The sequence below is a fragment of the Ambystoma mexicanum genome, chromosome 8 (genome assembly GCF_040938575.1).
Source record: "Ambystoma mexicanum isolate Mex_15411 chromosome 8, UKY_AmexF1_1, whole genome shotgun sequence".
Classification (NCBI taxonomy): Eukaryota; Metazoa; Chordata; class Amphibia; order Caudata; family Ambystomatidae; genus Ambystoma; species Ambystoma mexicanum.
The window spans coordinates 94994196-95014648 of record NC_090929.1 but is presented as its reverse complement, the minus strand read 5'-3'; positions in this window follow the sequence as shown (position 1 = coordinate 95014648).

The following is a 20453-nucleotide window of genomic DNA, read 5'->3' as shown; positions in this document are numbered from 1 at the left end:
TTGACTGCAAAACTTCATCTTTTGTCTTTCATTTTTTTAAGCAGTTGGGTAGCGGATATGTTTAAAAGGTTAGAGCCTGTTTTTGCAATATAACATAAAGTTACTAGTTCACTTTCGAAGAGGAGGTGTAAAATGTATTCGACATTTTGTCTGAATCTGGGGTCTTCACAATATATTCGTAAAGAGCGATTTTCTGATGCACTAATTTGCGTGGACCTTTCATCATACCTCCCTCTTTTCCTTTAGGAAATAGTGGAGGAAAAGAACATGCTTCTACACTTTCTTCCCATATGCTAATTGGGGATCCTTTGGCTGGATGCATTTGATATGTTTCTAATGCCTTGTCAATTGTGTCTTTGCAGTGCAGTGGGTGAATGGTATACTGGTCTAACATGTTGGCTGCTGTAACAGGATCTACACATTCAAATTGGGCAGTTTCTGGTGACTCTTGAATAATGTGGGTGGTTCTCTTAAGTTTTGATCTATGTTTATATCTTTGTAGTATTGATTGTTTTCTTTTAGATATTGTAGGGCTTGTCTAACTTTGTTTAAGTCGACTAGTTGTTGACAAAAATAGTTGTCTTCTGTTGGCACACCATTAAGTCGTATAATCAAAGATTGATCTATTGGCCATTGTACTCCTAGAGTTTGTACATTTTCTTTTAGTTCCAATGGTAAATATACTACTTTGCCACAGATGCCCTTTAGTAACTCGGATGGAGGTAATTTGGCTGATTTTGGTTGAAGGCATAGTATAGATTGAAATGGACGCACTGTTTGTATTATAATGCTGTTGTACAAGTTAAGCTGTTGGAGAGCTTTCAGAAGTGGGAATACTTCTAAGTTATTAGTGATAGCAAGTGATAGAATTTGGTTACTGTCAGGCTTTGTGTTGCAGTACGTGCACACTCTTGAGGAGTTAATTATTTTGTATTTAGCTTCTGCTGTTAGATATAAAGCTAATTGGAACCATTAGGATTCTTCATTGACTTCTATTATGTATGCTAGATCTATTATTTCTGTGCTTTTTTTATAAAACGTTCTGCAGCAATAGGTGCATATTTTGTCTGGTATTTCAGCAGATGTGTTTTGAAACGTAGCAATTTTTTTGTATCTTTTCATTAGGACGTTGGTGTTTATGAGGGTTTCGGTAATGTTTTCTAAAGGTACAGAATTTTCTAAGTCACCTTCAGTTCCAAAGTATTTACGTTGGTTATGCTCTATTTCTTGAAGGAGTTCTTTGGCTGTTCAATGTAGGAGAATGTTACTTACATTTTGCAGTTCTACAGAAGGACTTTTTGCATAGTATAGTCGATGCACAAGATTCTGTGTAGTGGAATGGCGTGTTGCTAAGATTTTGATGTGGTGGAAAGTGCTTTTGCAAGCAGTGCCCAAAATGCAGGCTAATGAATGGCCTCGCAGTCCAGTGTAGCTGCGCACTGGACAGGAGTCTATGGATTGTAAAGTTTTCATTTTACTTTTGTCTTTTAGTTTCACATAGTGAATGAGGAATTGTCGTAAAGATTTAAAGGATTGTTGGCATACATTACATATTGAGCTGCATGTCCATTTGTACACTAGACGGTTTGTTTGGGTGAAAGGAGCATTTGGTGCAAAGTTTGTTGGAGACTTTTTTCTATAAGGGTTTATTTTGCCATAAGGGTTTGTTACACCATTTCATACCCTCGCCCATTAGTGTCTATGGCAATTATTTGATGTTGTTCTTGTTTTTATGTATCTTTATTGAAGTATGGTTCTGTGCTGCTTGTTTGAATCCATTCACCATCACAGAAGTTTGAAAATGTCTCTATATTGACACTGCATATGTTTAGAAGTACTTCTTGTAATTTATCGATTAATTTACTTAGTGGTTTCATTCAGTTTAATATCAATATAAACAATTTTATTTTTAGAAGAAACACGCTGTCAATTAGAGCTTGCAGGATTAGTCTCCTGTGGTTGTTCTTAAGGCTAGATCATGACTTTTCAGATGTTTTTATAAGATTGTGAAGAAATCTACAGTGGAACATTTTTTGTAACATCATTATTTTATGATTGCTTTACCATAACTACGTTAATACTGGTAGATGGAGGATTGGGTTTGTTAGTAGGTCTGCTTTTCTTTATATATAATTTTGTACTTTTTGTTTTCACAAGAGGGGTGTTACTTTCTTTCGGTGTGGCTAGTTTAGTTTTCTTCAGTGAGGTTACTAGCTCTTTTGTTTTAATGTTTTCTATAAATTGTTTTAGAGGTTGATGACTATATGGTGTACTTTTAGTCTTATCTGCTCTACTTTATCTTTCTTGTCTAAAGAGTTGCTGTTTAGTAGGCATTTTGTTGTAGTGTGGTTGGAAAAGAGAAAGGTTGCGTTGGAAAGTTGTGCAATGTATATGCATGTACGGTGTATAGGTATGTGGGGTTGATTGTAGAGATGAATAGAGTGCTGTTTGATTGTGAGGTGGTATATTAGGTGTTGTTGGAAAGGTTGTAAGAATCAGAGTGTACAGAGGTGGGATGGTGTTGGGTTAGTAAGTAAGGCAGTGGTGGCATGATGGAATTTGCACAGTGATTGTGCTGTTTTGAGGAACAGAGTGGGTGTTGCAACAGTGGTGTGCAGATGGGAATAGTAAGAGTATGAATGGTGGAATATAATGGGCTAGAGTGAAAGAAATGTTGGTTTGAAAAGAGTAGTTTGGGGTAATATTTATAGTGGAACTGTGCTGCTATAATTACATACAAATACCTGGTACATTAATGTACTTACTTTGTCAGATATGAAGGGTATTTGTTTTTCCGTTGTTGATTACAGTGATGTGCTTCTTTCCTGTAATTGTAAAAGAAAGTTAGTGGGGATATGTGGTAATGGCGAAGTACTTTTAGCAAGCAAGGTTCATATTTAGAATGGAAGGAGTGGTGGGGAAAAGGTTAATGAAATTGGTGGACAGTTAAAATGGCTGCTTTTAGGAGCATTTTCATGAAAGTTAAGAAATGCGTATGTGCATTTGTAGAAGCTCTGTAACGTTTTGTAAAAGAGAAGAAAAGTTGAGGAACATTTTTTGTAGTACACTTTTAAATGGCAGTTGGAGTGTGGAAGTTTAATGTGTTAGGAGTATATGCATACTTGCCAACATGATGCATTCTAATCTGTAGGTGTTATGTAGTCCTAGATTTTTTGTTTGCATTATGAGACTTGTAGTTCCACTTTTACCATTGTGAAAGTTGTACTACAAGCCACAGAATGTAGAGAAAAACATAGGACTGCATAAACAGCTGAAGATTAGAATGGGTTATGTTAGGAAGTATACATGTACTGTCAATATATTAAACTGGCACACACTGAGTGCCAATTACAAATGGTGTACACATTGATTTTATCTGCTTTTACTTTCTTTTATGAAAAAGTGACATAGTGTTGCTGTAAGTGCAGATATGAATTTTTGTAACTTTCTTAAAAATGCTTCCAAAACATTATTATGAAATGCATGACATTTTATATGTTTATTTTATGTACTTGTCACAGTTTTTAGTCTTGAAGTTAGTTGTGTTTTTTCTTTGCATTCTGGCCATGGGTGAAGTATGCATTGGCAAGAATGAGAAATGTGCAAATACACTTCTTTGCAATGTACTGCACTGTCTCCATTGACGGACCAAATAGAAAATGATGCTGCCACATCGGTAGCTGCATACTGCGATAGAAAGTTATGCAAGAGATCGGATAGAAACGCATGAACTGTGCAAATGGCTCCTTCATCAGAAATGGCACTGAAACTCATGTAACATGCTGTGCAATGTTTCCTGCACAATGAACAACAATAATATTGTCATGATTGCATATCACACACACAAATCAAAATCAGGCACTTAATTGTACCTAGTCCATAGCACTACACTTGCACTTCATAGATTCGTAAATGAGTAGCGAGTGCACAGTGTTTTGCATTCACATTCACTGAATGTATGTCGGCATACCCTAAAATCTTAACGCTCTGCCTCGTAAAACACACATCCATAACGGCACCCTCTGCATTTCTGTGAACAAATACACAATGTAGCACCATTGGTCCCTACACACCAAACCCACAAACATGATTGCCCAATCCTGTAGCCTCTGCAGACGCATTTATATGGGCGTCATCTGAAAAAGGGGCATATGAACCACGTGCCGCCCTGCAACTATCGCAATATTCATGGACTTTACGTGCTGCATGCGCGCCGGAGCGGGGGAATAACTTTCTACCAGGGGAGCGCACATCGTTGGTTGTGGTGGCTCTTAAAAGAATCTTTGTTTTTTTGTTGTTTTTTTTATTTTTGTTTTTTTAACTTGCTTCCCTAGAAACACTTTTTTTGGGGGGGTTTCATACGTGAATGTGTGTTTTCAACTGCAGCTCACATTCTTACAGTAGGGTCTTCAGTGCAGTCTGTAGATTGTGAACCAACATTTCAGTGCCACTGGCCGACAAAGGCATGCCATTTGCCTTGAAAAGGTGTATGTATTGGGAACCAATGTTCTCATTCTCACAGGAGAACATCCCAGCAGCACTCAAGAAGTCACACATGCTTCTGTTGATGAGACCCCTTCCGACCTCTGGCTGGCGACAGGAAGCATTGGCATAATGCCACACGATTTTCTGCAGCATACATGAGAAAAGCACCATGGCAGTAGGAAAAATGCGCTGCACTGCTTTCATCAAAATCTTCAGTTGACTAAACACACGGGAACAAGGCATGTAACCCAAAAAGAAGCCTCCAAAGTGCACAATCACAACATGTACAGTTGCTGAAGAGGCCACGTGGCGACATTCCAGAAGCAGTCTGCCGAAAAAGCACGATTCCATACCACTCCACAAAACGTCCACTCCCTCCAAACCTAAATTGCTAGACAAGTCTTCTTGGAGGGCATACACGCACAGATCTTCCACAAAGTAACACCACGACAAAAACTGTGCATCTTGCCATGTTTGCCAGCCGCAGTACACAAAGTTATGGAAAAGTGAATGCCTCCCTTTCCTGTGACGCACATCCAGAGCACCTGATTGGCCAAAGGCCATAGTCCCATTTCCATTGGCCAACATGGTGAGAAGGGCAAAATGTGGCAGGTGCCTTTCCCCAATAACCGTGAGGGAGGTGAAGCAGGAGGACTCCTTCTCCCTATTGTTGCTCTTTTCTGTAACATACACCGTGACCACCTGATTGGCCAAAGGGCACAGTCCCATGTCTATTGGCCAGCATGCTCACAAATGCAGAATATGGCACGTGCCTTTCTCCAAGTACCGCCAGGGCTGTGCCCCAGTAAAGCCGGAGGAGTCCTCCTTCCTATTGGCATGCTTTCATCTGACGCACACTCTGAGCAGCACATGATAGGACAATCGCTACAGTTCCATTTACATAGGCCAGCATGGTGAGGAGCGTTGAATGTGGCACATGCAGGTCCCCAAGTACGTCGAGGGCCGGTCCCCAGTGCAGCAGGAGTTCCTCTTCCAATTGCCGCACATCCTAAGCAACTCATTGGACAATCCCCACACTTCCATTTTAGTGGCAACCACCCTTAAAATTCCTGCATGTGACTTTCGTGTTGCGTGCGGTCGTGGGGGAATAACTTGCCACCAGGGCAGGGGGAGTTCGTAGTAAGGGGCGACTCTTAAAAGAGTCTGGTTTTTTTGTGTAGATCCTTCTACAAAAACACCTTTTTTGTCTGTTTTTAGTAGCTTCTATGTTTTCTTCTATGCACATTAGTTCAGTAAACTTTTCACCGCATCCTGTAGGCAAGCAAGCAAAACTGCATTGCCAATGGATGACAATAAAATGCAATTTTCTTGGAAAAACTCTGCATTTCCACAAGAAATAAGGTAATTGTTTCAGAAAAACATTCCACGAGCGGACAAAAAAAAGTACATGCTTCTGTTGATGAGACACCTTCCTTCGTCTGGCTCGAAACAACATTCATGAGCAGTAGTCCATACTCTATGCGGTATTATAGATGAGAAAAGCACCTTGGCAGTGGGAAAAAGCGTCCTCACGACATCCAGCAACCTCCTCAGTCTACAGAACAAATGCAAGCAAGGCAGGTAACCCATATGCATGCCGCCCTAATGAATTACAATAAGATCTACTACTGGAAACGTGGAGAGGTCTTTGCAAAGTGCATGCATATCGACGAAATGGCACTCATACACAGCATTCCACAATGCGCCCACTCCTTCCAAACCAAAATTGCTGCCAAAGTTTCTTTGCAGGGCATAGTTGTGCAAATCTATTACAAAGGGATCACAAACAATCAACACAATACATTTCGCTATGTCAGCCACCTTCAGTACGCAGAGTGTAATGTACAAAAGTTTCACCTCCCCTTCCTGTTAACCACACCCACACTACCTGATTGGCTAATCCCCACACTGCCATGGCAAAAGCTGGTGTAAAGAGCACATTTTGGCACGTGCGCCTCCCAAAGTAGCACGTGGGTGCACCCCTGTAAAACTGGAAAAGACCTTCTTCCCTTTGCACTATCTTCTCTGCATCTCTACTTCATTGGGTTACTGGTAAAGAGGCACACACGCATCCACCAATCGCATTAAAGCCGCCATCATCGAACACTGTCACTGCTGTACAACACGTGAAATGTACCCTTACACATTTACAGTACAAATGGCGTGCCATTTCAAAGCACATCCACTACAAAGTTCACTGAAGGTATGCACGATTTCTCCATCCGCATACATCCACATAGCCACCCAGGATGTGGCACGTGCCATCCTGAAAGTACTGTGTAATCCACTACCTTTTGATGATAGTGAAGGTGTATGCGAGCAATTGTTTTTTGTATTTTCTTTTTATATGCGTTTCTGTTTGCCTCGCCTCACATTTTACAGCTTTCTGGTCAATGCTTCTTGCACAGTGTGAAAGAAAACAGCATTGCCAATGGCGCTCAAATAAATGCCATTTCTACTGAACCACTGCATATTTTACGACCTCATGATCTCATAGTGGGTGGAGAAAATGCCAGCAGTCTGCATAAACTGATGCATAATTCTGTTTATAACACACCTTCCGACTGCTGGCTGTGGACAAATTACACCGTCATGGACCCACACTGCTCTTGGAGTTATGCATGAGAAAACCACCTTGGCAGTATGAAAAATACGCATCACTGCGGTCAGCAACCTCATCAGTAGACGGATTATTCATCCACACGACATGTAACCCAAATGTGCACTTCCATGGTGCACCACGACACAGTCCACGTTTGTGACGGACGCCACATATCTGCAAAGGCGAACCATCCCGCCGAAACTGCAGTCACCCTGACAGGCCTAGAAAGCGTCCACTCCTTCCAACCTGAAATTACCAGCAATGCCTCTTTGCACGCAACACCTTTGCAGATGGTGCACAAAGGTATCACCGACAATAAGCACTGTGCACCTCTCCATATCGACCACCCTCATTACACAGTATTGTGACGAAATGATACCGCCCCTTCCTATGAACCACGCCCTAAACTCCTATTGACCTATTTACCACAATTCCATTTCCATTTCCGCCCTGTTCATAATGGGAGGATGTGCACGTGCGCTTTCCCACCAACAGTGAGGGCCACGGCCCAGTAAAGCTCTGACAATACTTTTTCCCTTTGCACTGTCACTTTTTGAAGCACTCCCCAAATTGGTTGCTGTTACATTTGAATACATGCATGCACCAATCACATACAAAACCTCTGCATTGCACACTGTCATTTCTATACACCACTCCTTATTTACTGTTAAACACTCTCAGTACACGTACCGTTTGATTGCAAAGCCCCTCCACCAGAAATTTCTGCTAAAGAAGGCACTATTGCAGCCTCCAGAAACATCCTAACATGCCCCCAGCACACCTTTAGCTATGCACACAACATTGCAACCCTTTGCACACCCACCACAACACTACACATCCTAACATTATGCACAAACGTTACATACGTAGCGGCAGTTCTACCCATCTTCCCCAAACCACAAAACATCCATTCTTGAAAACGTATCACACTTAGCAGAAGACACAAACATAGCGCAGCCTGCACCACCTCTACGCACTACCATTCACACGCTATTGTGTCACTGTCAACCTATGCACACCACCTTCACAACATTGGGCCTACTTCAATAAAACTGCACACAGCAGAGTAACAAACCACAGATAAGCTCCCCTTCAACCATACCCACTTGCATAGGCACATTACGTACGCACTGCACCCTGTGGCCGCACTACCCAACTTCTCAATGTGCCATCTCCTGCCGCACACCTAATACTGTAGCATGTTCCAACTATCACCACAACCATAGAATGCACAAAACACGCTTTGCAACTCACTTGTGCTGCTGTAGCACGTCAACAATGTGCTCCACACGCATTCACCAAAGATCACCATCCTGTGCCTCATATACTGCCAAACCTGCATTGCTCCAGTGGGTCTGCTCCTTGCACACATTCCCCCCACCGTAATTCAACAATACATATCAGCATATCGCCAACTACCACTATGCACATATGCATCACTGGCACCAGCACTCCTAACCAACCTCAACACTGCAATGGACATGCACATCATTACATACAACTGTTACCATAATGTATAAACATTGCACTGTCTCCGGCACCCCGACGCCCTTTCATTCACATACTATTGTCTTACCCACTTCCACTCAGAAAGTATTGTTTCACTGGCAACATAAACACAACATGTTTACAACATTGCCCATACTGCAAGAATTGTGCATACAGCACACTGTCCAAGCATATATAAGCTGCCCTTCAACCATACGCTGTAACATACTGACAGTATACAAGCATTGGACCCAGTGCCCACACAGCGCGACTTTTCACTGCAGCATCTCCAACCACAGGGCACCGCCAGGGAGCTATGCAGTAACAAATTGCAACAGTTACCATACTATACAAACAAGACACTCTCTCCTGCATCCCTGTGCACTTTCAATCACATACTATGTGCGTACCCACTACCATTCACAAATGATTGTGCCACAGCCAAACTACCCACAATCTGTTGGCAAAAGTGGCCTGTAATGGCTTAAATGTGCTTGTGGAGTCATGCCTCGGGTGGTGCCGCGGCGTGCACTCAACCCGCACGAGCCCGGAGACGCTGGACACCCTGGCGGCATGCCCGCCCTCCTATCCATGCCCGCCCTTCCCGTTGTAGCAAGGAAGGGGGAAGCCGCCGCGGACAGCCGCGTTGCTGGCGGCCGCAGCGACGCTGCGGAAAGAGCCGCTATAGACAGCCGCGGCGAAGCCGCGAGAGAAGCCTCTGCGGACAGCCGCGGCGGGCCCGCGGAACACTCACCTGGGTTCCACCCTGGTCCGGGGAACGGGGAGCCGTGCTCGCGGTGGTGCCGGGACACAGGAGAGCAGCGACCGGATCGCCGCCTCCGTGCTCCTTCTGATGGTGCCAGGACTACATGTGGCTGGAGAAGGACGCCCATCGTCCGGATGCGTCCTTACACCACGCGGCCACGGCCGCATGGCCAATGTGAACCCTCACCACCTCAAGGGAAACGGGAATGGCGACAACCTTTAAGGGAGGCGGGACAACGTCCCAGGAACCAATGAGAAGGGGGTTAGCCCAGGCTCTCAGTGATTGGAGGGGGTTTGAAACCTCCTGTTATGATAAAAGGGCGCCAAACCAAACTAATGGGTTGCTCTCATTCCACAGGACACGGAGAAAGGAGAGAGGGGAGAACCAGAGTGGTGGGCCTATCCGGACACCTCAAGATAAGACCAGACCAGGACTAACGTCGTTATATTTTGGAAGACCAAGACACCGGTGAAGTTAACCGGGAGGACTTGATAGTAATTCCCTTAAACATAACGCTATCCTTCAACCAGTGATTAAATTATTGTTTCAGCATCCACCTGTCTCCGAGCTTAATTCCACACTGGCGATGAAGGTGGGATTTCTGACAGCGCTATGGAGGCATTGATAAAGACCCTGACCGAGGGTCAACAGCAATTGCAACAGATGGTGCAGCTACAGTCACAACAAGCAGCTGCGAATCGGCAAGCCTTTCAACAGGCCATCCAGCTGCAGGGTACTATACAGAACACTGCGCAGGACAAACAGCATGAGACCATAACCCGTCTCACGGATGCAGTAGCCAATACGAGAAACCAACCACTGGTGCCCTCGGCCCTCCTGCAGAAGTATAGGGACGGGGAGGACCCTGCCTTTTTCTTTACCAGTTTCGAACGCATGGCCAGGAACGCGCAATGGCCTCCGGACCGGTGGGGTCAGTATGTCGCCCCCCTTCTATCTGGGGTGATGCAGGGCGCCTACCAGGCGGTAAACCCCAACGGCAATACGCCGTACGGAAAGATCAAGGGCGCAGTGCTAGAACGTTTAGGCCTGGACGATGAAGCATACCGGATCCAGCTAAGGGAAGCCAGTCTCAGGGCTGGGGAAAGCCCACGCCAGCTGTATTATAGGATTAAAGACCTAGCCGAGAAATGGTTGCTGGCTCCAAACCCCGCTAACCAACCCCTGCTCGATAAAATCATACTGGAACAGTTCATAGAAGCCCTGCCCAGGCAAATGCAGAAATGGGTCAGGCAGCACCATCGGCCCACCCTAACCGAAGCAGTGGACATAGCGTCGGCATATCAGAAGGCAGGTCACTTCCGGCTACCACCCACAGGAGTATCAGCCCACATTGCCATCCCGGTTTCCGACCCCCATGTGATTAGGGTTAGCCGAGTCCTACCCTTCAGATGGAAACCCTCAGACGAGAACACCAGGAGACCAGAGGACAAGAGACCAGGAAGCGAAGAGAAGGCCCCAATGGCGACACCTGGTTACAAGCAACCGCAGTGTTATGAGTGCAACGAGTGGGGCCACATAGCCCGCTTTTGTCCCAGGAGAAGACCGGTTGAACCCATGGACATCGGTTACCTGAACCCAATAGACGAGGAGGGCGTCCTGGGACCCTATGTGGTGGACATTCGTGTCGACGGTCGACCATCACGTGCACTCTTAGACAGCGGCAGCAGGCAGACGGCCATATCACCAACCGTGAGTAACTCTCCCTGCTTATCTAACGTAACGGTACCTATCCGATGCATTCACGGGGACACCAAGTGTTACCCAATGAAGGATGTAGTGATTGACTTAAATGAAACCTCCACTCCCTTGAGGGTTGCCGTCCTACCTTGTCTTCCCACCCCTGTGGTAGTTGGGACTGACCATCCCCACTTCAAACAGACCTTAAGGGACCTAAGGGAAGAGAAGTACCCGCCTGAATCCAATGTTACGGGAACGGACCCTGTTCCCCGGGAACCCCTACCAGGGCGAAAGAGGCGGACCCGAATGGCATGGTGTCAGGCCAGTTATATGACCCGACCCATCGATTGGAAGCTTGAAGATAACGAGGACACCATAAGGGGAGAGACCCTAACCGACCCAACCCTACGTGTGGCCAGGGAAAGGGCAGCCCGGGAAGGGGAACCCAACCTTGCCAGTGGCCCAGGGTTCCTTCTACGCCATGGTCTCCTATACCGGAGGTATAAGGGTGACAATGACGCCGTAAAAGAACAATTAGTGTTACCGAAGAGTCACCGTCTTATAGTACTACAACTGGCCCACAATCATCCCTGTGGGGGTCACATAGCCTCCCTTAAGACCCAACAAAATCTTCTAAAGATGTTTTACTGGCCTGGCATTTACGGGGAGGTAGCCCAACATTGCAAGAATTGTTCCACCTGCCAGCTTACCAGCGGGGTACTACCCGCCAAGGCAACACTACAGAAAATGCCCCTCATTTCGATCCCATTCCAGAGGATCGGCATGGACATAGTGGGACACCTGGAACCAGCCAGCCGCGGTTATAAATACTTATTGGTCGTAGTCGACTACGCCACCCGCTACCCAGAGGCCTTTCCCCTAAAGGGAACATCGGCCCGGGTATTATGCGACCAACTAATCCCGTTCTTTGCCCGAGTGGGGATGCCCTCCGAGATAATCACCGACCAGGGCACTAATTTCATGTCAACCCTCCTAAAACAAATATGTGGACAGCTTCAGATCAAACAATTGAGAACCTCAGTATACCATCCCCAAACTGATGGGATGGTAGAACGATATAACCAGACGATCAAAAAAATGCTAAGAAGGGTGACGGGACCAACCGGGAAAAACTGGGATCGGGCGATCCCCCTGGTGTTAATGGTGTTAAGAGACACCCCCCAGTCTTCCACCGGTTTTTCTCCCTTCGAGCTCTTGTTTGGGAGACAACCTTGGACGATACTGGACCTGGTTAAGGAGGAGTGGGAATCCACGGAAGAGGTGTCCTTAACCGAGTATACAGAGGAATTAAAGGAACACCTAACCGCATTACGTACACTGGCCCAGATCAACCTTGGACATGCCCAAACAACTCAAGAAAGAAATTACAACAAGGGGAGCCAGATGAGAACCTTCAGCCCAGGGGACCAGGTATTGGTACTCCTGCCTACCAGCACCAACAAGCTCTTAGCCAGATGGAGAGGGCCCTACAAGATCATTGATGTGCTAAGCCCAGTGACCTACCGGGTACAACAACCAGATCGAACTACCCCAGAAAAGGTCTATCACATCAACCTTCTAAAAAAATGGAACGAGCCTCTTCTGGGCGCCTTTGTGAGCATCGAGGAACCCGAATCAGAAGAAATCCTGAACACCGTTCCCCATACCCTGGATGCAGTCAACTGGGGTGACACCCTTTCCCCCGAAATGAAGACGGACATTAGGAACAGGCTGTTCCCCTATGCTGACGCCTTTTCCTCCTTACCTGGACGAACCGACGCGCTTGAGCATGTAATCAAAACGGACCCCGGACCACCCGTGAGGCTTAGACCGTACCGGATACCCGAAGCCAGGCGGAACATCATTAAATCCGAGGTGAATGAAATGTTATGGATGGATATCATCGAGCCATCTGTCAGCGTTTGGTCGTCCCCCATAGTGCTCGTTCCTAAACCGGACGGTTCGGTCCATTTCTGTATGGACTACAGACAATTAAATGCGGTGTCCCGATACGAAGCCTATCCAATGCCTCGGATGGACAAACTACTGGAGGGCCTTGGAGCAGCCCATTTCTTAAGTACTCTGGATTTAACCAAGGGCTATTGGCAGATACCCCTACGCACCCAGGATAGGGAGAAAACTGCCTTTTCCACCCCACAAGGCTTATACCAATATAAGGTTCTACCCTTTGGACTCCATGGGGCCCCCGCCACGTTCCAGAGGCTGATGGACATCATACTAAGACCGCATGCTGGATACGCTGCTGCTTACCTGGACGACATTGTCGTGTACAGCCAATCCTGGGGGTCGCATCTGGACCATCTGGAACTAGTAGTAGCTGATTTACAGAGGGCAGGGTTACATATCAACCCCAAGAAGACTACGATGGGAACCCACGAAACCAAATATCTGGGCCACATAGTGGGTGGGGGAGTGCTTAAACCTCATTTGTCCAAAACCCAAGCTATACGCGATATACCGACTCCCACCAACAGGAAACAAATACAAGCATTGCTGGGGTTGATCGGGTATTACAGGAGATTCATCCCTGACTTCTCCTCGGTGGCCGCACCTTTGACAGACGCGTTAAGGCTCAAGGGAAATCCCTATCTGACCAATAACCCAAGTGCCTTGAACGCCATAGCGGACCTGAAGCGACGGATCACGTCAAACCCGGTCCTCTGCTGTCCGGACTTCCAGAAACATTTCTTTTTACAGACAGACGCCTCCAACCAGGGCCTAGGAGCCGTACTGTCGCAGGAGACCAGTGGGGATCTACAACCGGTGTGCTTCATCAGTCGGAAGCTGTTGCCCCACGAGGCGGCTTACTCGACCATTGAGAAGGAGTGCTTAGCCATCAAGTGGGCCGTTGACTCACTCCGGTATTATCTGCTGGGTCGCCGGTTCACCCTGTATACCGACCATGCCCCCCTCCAGTGGCTGGCTCAGCATAAGGACACTAAACAGAGGGTTCTCCGCTGGTTTCTCTCCCTTCAGCCTTTCGACTTCATCACGTTGCACAGACCTGCCAGGTTCCAGCTAGTGGCGGACTATCTGTCTAGATGCTCACCCTGGCCCGAACGGCCTGGGATCGGGGTGGGGATGTGTGGAGTCATGCCTCGGGTGGTGCCGCGGCGTGCACTCAACCCGCACGAGCCCGGAGACGCTGGACACCCTGGCGGCATGCCCGCCCTCCTATCCATGCCCGCCCTTCCCGTTGTAGCAAGGAAGGGGGAAGCCGCCGCGGACAGCCGCGTTGCTGGCGGCCGCAGCGACGCTGCGGAAAGAGCCGCTATAGACAGCCGCGGCAAAGCCGCGAGAGAAGCCTCTGCGGACAGCCGCGGCGGGCCCGCGGAACACTCACCTGGGTTCCACCCCGGTCCGGGGAACGGGGAGCCGTGCTCGCGGTGGTGCCGGGACACAGGAGAGCAGCGACTGGATCGCCGCCTCCGTGCTCCTTCTGATGTTGCCAGGACTACATGTGGCAGGAGAAGGATGCCCATCGTCCGGATGCGTCCTTACACCACGCGGCCACGGCCGCATGGCCAACGTGAACCCTCACCACCTCAAGGGAAACGGGAATGGCGACAGCCCGGGGCGGCAACCTTTAAGGGAGGCGGGACAACGTCCCAGGAACCAATGAGAAGGGGGTTAGCCCAGGCTCTCAGTGATTGGAGGGGGTTTGAAACCTCCTGTTATGATAAAAGGGCGCCAAACCAAACTAATGGGTTGCTCTCATTCCACAGGACACGGAGAAAGGAGAGAGGGGAGAACCAGAGTGGTGGGCCTATCCGGACACCTCAAGATAAGACCAGACCAGGACTAACGTCGTTATATTTTGGAAGACCAAGACACCGGTGAAGTTAACCGGGAGGACTTGATAGTAATTCCCTTAAACATAACGCTATCCTTCAACCAGTGATTAAATTATTGTTTCAGCATCCACCTGTCTCCGAGCTTAATTCCACAGTGCTCCACACCAATTCCTTACATGTCACCACCCTATAACTCATGCACATTGCAAAATGCATTACTGCTGTGCGTGTCCTCGAGGCCTAGGCTCTTGAATGCATGGCCTACGGCCTATGGCCTTCAGCCATGCCTCCAATAGTCTAGGCCTTGAACACACTCACTGCAGCATAATGCCACCATGCATGTCTCCATATCAGCAACTGCGACAATCCACATAGACACCACTGCCACCAACACTCCTACCCAACCTCTACACCGCCATGGTGCTACACAGCAACAAATGGCAACAGTTAACATAATGGCCATGTGGGCAGCTACCATTTTGCACAAACGTGCCACACGTAGGTAGCAGCACTTCACCCCAACTCCCCCACACCATAAAACGGCCAATCTCGAACACAGGTCACACTTACCAGAATGCACAACCATACCACATCCTACACCACCTCTACCCACAGCCATTCACAAAGTATTGGGTCACTAAACACAACATTTTCACAACATTCGGCCTACTTCAATAATTCTGCACACAGCATAGGCCTTGAACACACCTACAGCAATGTAATGCCACCATGCATTTCACCATTTCACCAACTAAGGCCATCGACATACACACCACTGCCACCAGCAGTCCTACCCAACCTGCGCACCACCATGTAGCTATGCAGCAACAAATTGCAACAGTTTACACAATGTGGAAAGGAAACATTCTCTCCTGCACCCCTGTACACTTTCACTCACATACTATAGGCGTACCAACTCCCATTTACAAAGTGCTGTGTCACTGCCAACCTACCCACATTCAGTTTGCAGCACTTATGCTACTGCAACCAATCTGCACACACTGCACTATGCAACCACCACCCTGTTCCGGATTTAGACTCAAACATGCCTTCTTGCAGTGTGTATGTTGCAGCCCTATGCTCCACACTGCATGCCCTACAAAAATAAAGAATAATTCTTCCAAAAAAACATGAGTAATTTGTTCGCGGGCTACGGGCTTCGGCCATGCACCCAATAGTGTAATCCTTCCACAGACCCACCGCACCTTCATTCACCCATGCATGCCTCCATGTGCCCAACTACCGCATTCCCTCCGCAGCGCATCGCCACCCGCGCTCCCACCCAACCTATGTCATGTGCAATTCACTCCCCATCTGCAATGACCTGCCACCACTGACCACAAAAAGAGTTCATCGCAAACAGGTTGCAGCAAAAGCTAAGGGACCGTTATGACAGCTGCCTCCAATCACCATAGAAAATACTAGCCTACATATGTCACATATAAAGCACTTCTCACTCCCCCAGCCGTTCCCTCTCTTATTGCCGCCAACACAATGCATATGGTACATTTTCCAGGCCCTTCCGCCACCGCACTTTCCTTCGATACACCATGGCGGCTTTCCCAAAAAATGTTCACGCACAGCACGCTTCCCTCCAGCCAACCACCGGCCATGTCCAAACTTCTCCGACACTGCGCTGTGCCGCGATACAATGACACTTCTGTTCGCGCAGCGAACAGGGAAATGGGTCTGCGGAGAGGACCCAGATATCACTAATTTTTTGGGACTTACATTGCAGTGTTTTGCAAAAAATGTACTGGTCTGATTTCCACCGAAGAGACAATAGCACGCTTTCTGGCCCAAGCCCCGGCTCCTGGCGCAAATTTGGTGAAAATCCGTCCAGCCGTTCGACCTGTAGCCGTGCGCAAAGTTTTTCCGAATTCAGTCTATGGGGAAAAAAATGTTGGGCCCCCTATAACTCCCCCCCACCCCACACAAAACCTCGACCAACTTGAAGAAAAATGTCAGAGCCACCAATATACTTTTTTTGCAAAGTTTGGTGAGGATTCGTCCAGGGGGAACGAAGTTATAAGCCACAAAATAAGTGCTCTTCATATGAGTTTACCAACTTAACCATAATTACACGGCCGCTACCGGGGGCCGTGTAATATCTAACAATGGGCTGCTGGGAGAACTTTGTGGTATGGCACCCAGATAATAGTAATTACAGAGCCAAAATTGCACTTTGGCTGTGTTATATTGACGATTTATTTATTATATGGGCTGGGGCAAGTACCGAATGGTTGGACTTTGTGAAGACAATTAATGTAAACCAGTTGAATTTAAAGTTCACTGAGAGTCACAGCAAGACTGCCATCGTTTATCTAGATTTTCTTGCTACAGTGGTGAAAGGTAAACTGGTTACTGAACTTTATAGAAAGCCCACCAGTTCCAACATATCACTGCATGCGATGAGCAATCATCCGACAGACCCTTAGGTGCAGCATACCTCATGGAGAGTTCATCCGTATTCGTAGAAACTGTTCTAAAATTGAGACCTTTGATATTGAATGTGGCCGTATGGCCTTGAGGTTTCAACAACGTGGCTATCCCAAGAAGATACTCGAAAGAGTTTACATTAAAGCACAATACAAAGACTGCACTGCCCTGTTGATGTCTAACTTGGCTTCCCAAGTTGATCCAGATACAAGTGACACACGCCTTATTTTGACTTTTGGCAAAGGATCATAGAACAGTTGGCAGATTATGCACAAACACTGGTATGTTCTCAAATTAGATGAACATCTGAGTAAAATATTAGGTGAAAAAATGAACATTACATTTCGGCTATCTACTTCGCTCAAAGACAATCTTGTGTCTAGCTTTATGAGTCCCACGGTAAATTCACAGGGCCAATGGTGGCTGAACACCAAACCTGTGGGTTTCCATAAATGTATGAAATGTAAGGCATGCCAATAGGCTACCAATACCATGAATTGTCTGCATCCCATTTTGGCCAAGGACATTGAAAGAAAGCCACGCATTACGTGTGACACGGAGTATGTGGTATACATTCTCACTTGCCCATGTGATAAATGGTATGTAGGGAGTACTATAGGAAAATTAAAACTCAGAGTACTCCAACACATACGTGCAATTAAGAACGTAGACCCAACATACCCCTTGGCATTACATTTTAAAACATCACATGGAGGTGAATTGGATGGTTTCGCTTATTTTGGAATCCATTCAGTTTTGAAACAACCTAGAGGAGGTAACCATGAGCTCTTACTGAGGCAATTAGATACCAAATACATGTTGGATCTGGAAACTAAGAGACCAAGAGGACACAATTTAGATGAGGAACTCTACACCTTTCTGGGTACCTAAGATAAGATAGATGTATTCCTTAGTTTCCCTACATGCTAAACAATGGGAGCCTTCTATTATATTGCTTTTCTGATTTCTCATTGTCATGCTTGAAAGATGAAGAAACATATATATAAAACTTTTTTTTTTGTACTTCTTTGAAAGTCCCCCTTTTGGTAATATTGATTTTCTCTATTATGAGAATGTATTTCTTTTCATTGCTATTGTGCATTTTGCACTGCTTTTTTATTGAATTCAGATGGTAAGATTTGGTCAAGAACCTAGGCTGGTTCCAAGATTTAGAGTTGGTGCACTAGCCCTAATGTTACCTTCATCTATATGCATCTTTTATGCAGTTTGTTCAGTTGAGGGAGTTTTATAGTCAACTTTATTTGAGACAGAGACTATAGTCAAAGTTATATCTAAACACATTGGCTGTGAGGGTCTGCCTTCAGTGTATTTGTAGACATTATCATGGCTGGAGGTCATAGACATTCTTGTATTATATAGCTACACGGACTCATTGTGATGCCTATGCACATGCCACTTTATAAGGGCATTTTTGCATGCACTAAGCACTTTATTTGCAAATATATTGGCACTATGCACTTTATTGTTATTGCTGCTACGCATGAGATTGCACATTTTTATTGATTGCTGCATTACATATTTGCACATTGAAAACTATCTGTGAGCTTAAAATAGTATACTGTCAGATTGCATATTTGTTAAGAATGCACAAGGCTCTAGTTATGTAGTTACATATTTTTGTGGGATGCCGCCATGTGGAGTGCATATGAGGAGATTGTTGATGATATTAGATGGTTCTCTTTACCCGCGTCATTTCATTTACTGAAAATTTAAACAGACATTTGTGCAGAACGTACAGTTACCCTTTTGTATTTTGTGGGGTTAATATCTCGTAATGTTAAATTAATTTGGCAATAGCCATATACTATTAGATATTTCGATTTCACATTGCGAGAAACATTATCAACAATCTCCACCTCCAGAAGCATGACGGCATCTTTTCGAGAATAAAGTATGTATAATGTAAGAGCCTTTGGAGCATTACAACAGGCACTATTCAAGACATTACAAGATGTCTGACCTCATTGCATGTAATTGACCCTCATTTAAGAGGTGGTATTTTCTTGCAGCCTGTGACCATAGAGATGTTTTTCTCAATTTAAGTCTATCATCTGTGTCTAATCCCTCAATGTGATCAAACGGCGTGTGAACCGCGAAACGCGTCGTTTACTAGCAGTTTTCTTTTCCACGGCACACTAAAATAAAGGAAACTATGTTGCCCGGAACGTTGTGGTGACGTCTCTCTGTGCTGCGAGGATATTTTGTTCTTCAAGCTGCTTTTTGGAGTGCATTCCGCATATGGTACTCAGGTACTAAGGTTTTTTTTTCCAATATATATATATATATATATATATATTTATCCAGCTATTTTACCTGCACCTGATATCATGGTAATTTAGCAGCGCTTGTACTCCGGGGTTGCTCATGATGGGGTTGGATCAAATTGCCCTATTAATTTCCTTATTTGTGTCAAGGCTTTTTATATAAAAGCTGCTATATATATTTATATTTATGGTATGAACTCTACCCGGCTTCCGGGGCCGCAAAGCCATTGGTGGTGCCTTGCCTTTATTCATCTTAGAGAGAGCCAATAAGGTTGGACAGTCTGTATAGAGCTCACTGTCATATGTTCCTCCCACAGGTAGGGAAACAGGTGAGGGGGGAAGAAGGTACTGTGAGCTTGTCATAATACTCGCTACCGGGTTGGGGGCACTACTGCATGCTACTAGGGATCAGGTTGGTGTTCATTGTCAAGTATAATATCCCTGGATTACACATACATGCGCTTATGTGCACTAAGGTGTGTGCCCAATCTCATGTTTACCGATCGGTTGCTGATCCATCATACATTCTCACAGGTGTTCCTCGTACATTACTAATTGGGTACTAGCACACCTTATGCTTATCTCCTCTGTCTTGACAGAGTTATAGGGATGAATAGTCTGTGATCCTTCATAGACCAAATGTACCGTCCTGGGATATACTGTGTGATGCTGTCCTGAAGGATTGCAGGAGAAAGCCCCATGGATGCTTTTGAAAAGGATGCAGCGATTCTTAAGCTGAATCGTCTATTCTGCTGGAAGCCACACTCGTTTCCTGTAAACAACTTGGACCTGATCACTTTTCCTACATCGATAGACCAATTTGCTTTGAGCAGTCTAGAATCTGTTAATAGGTTACATGGAAGTAACCCCCACGC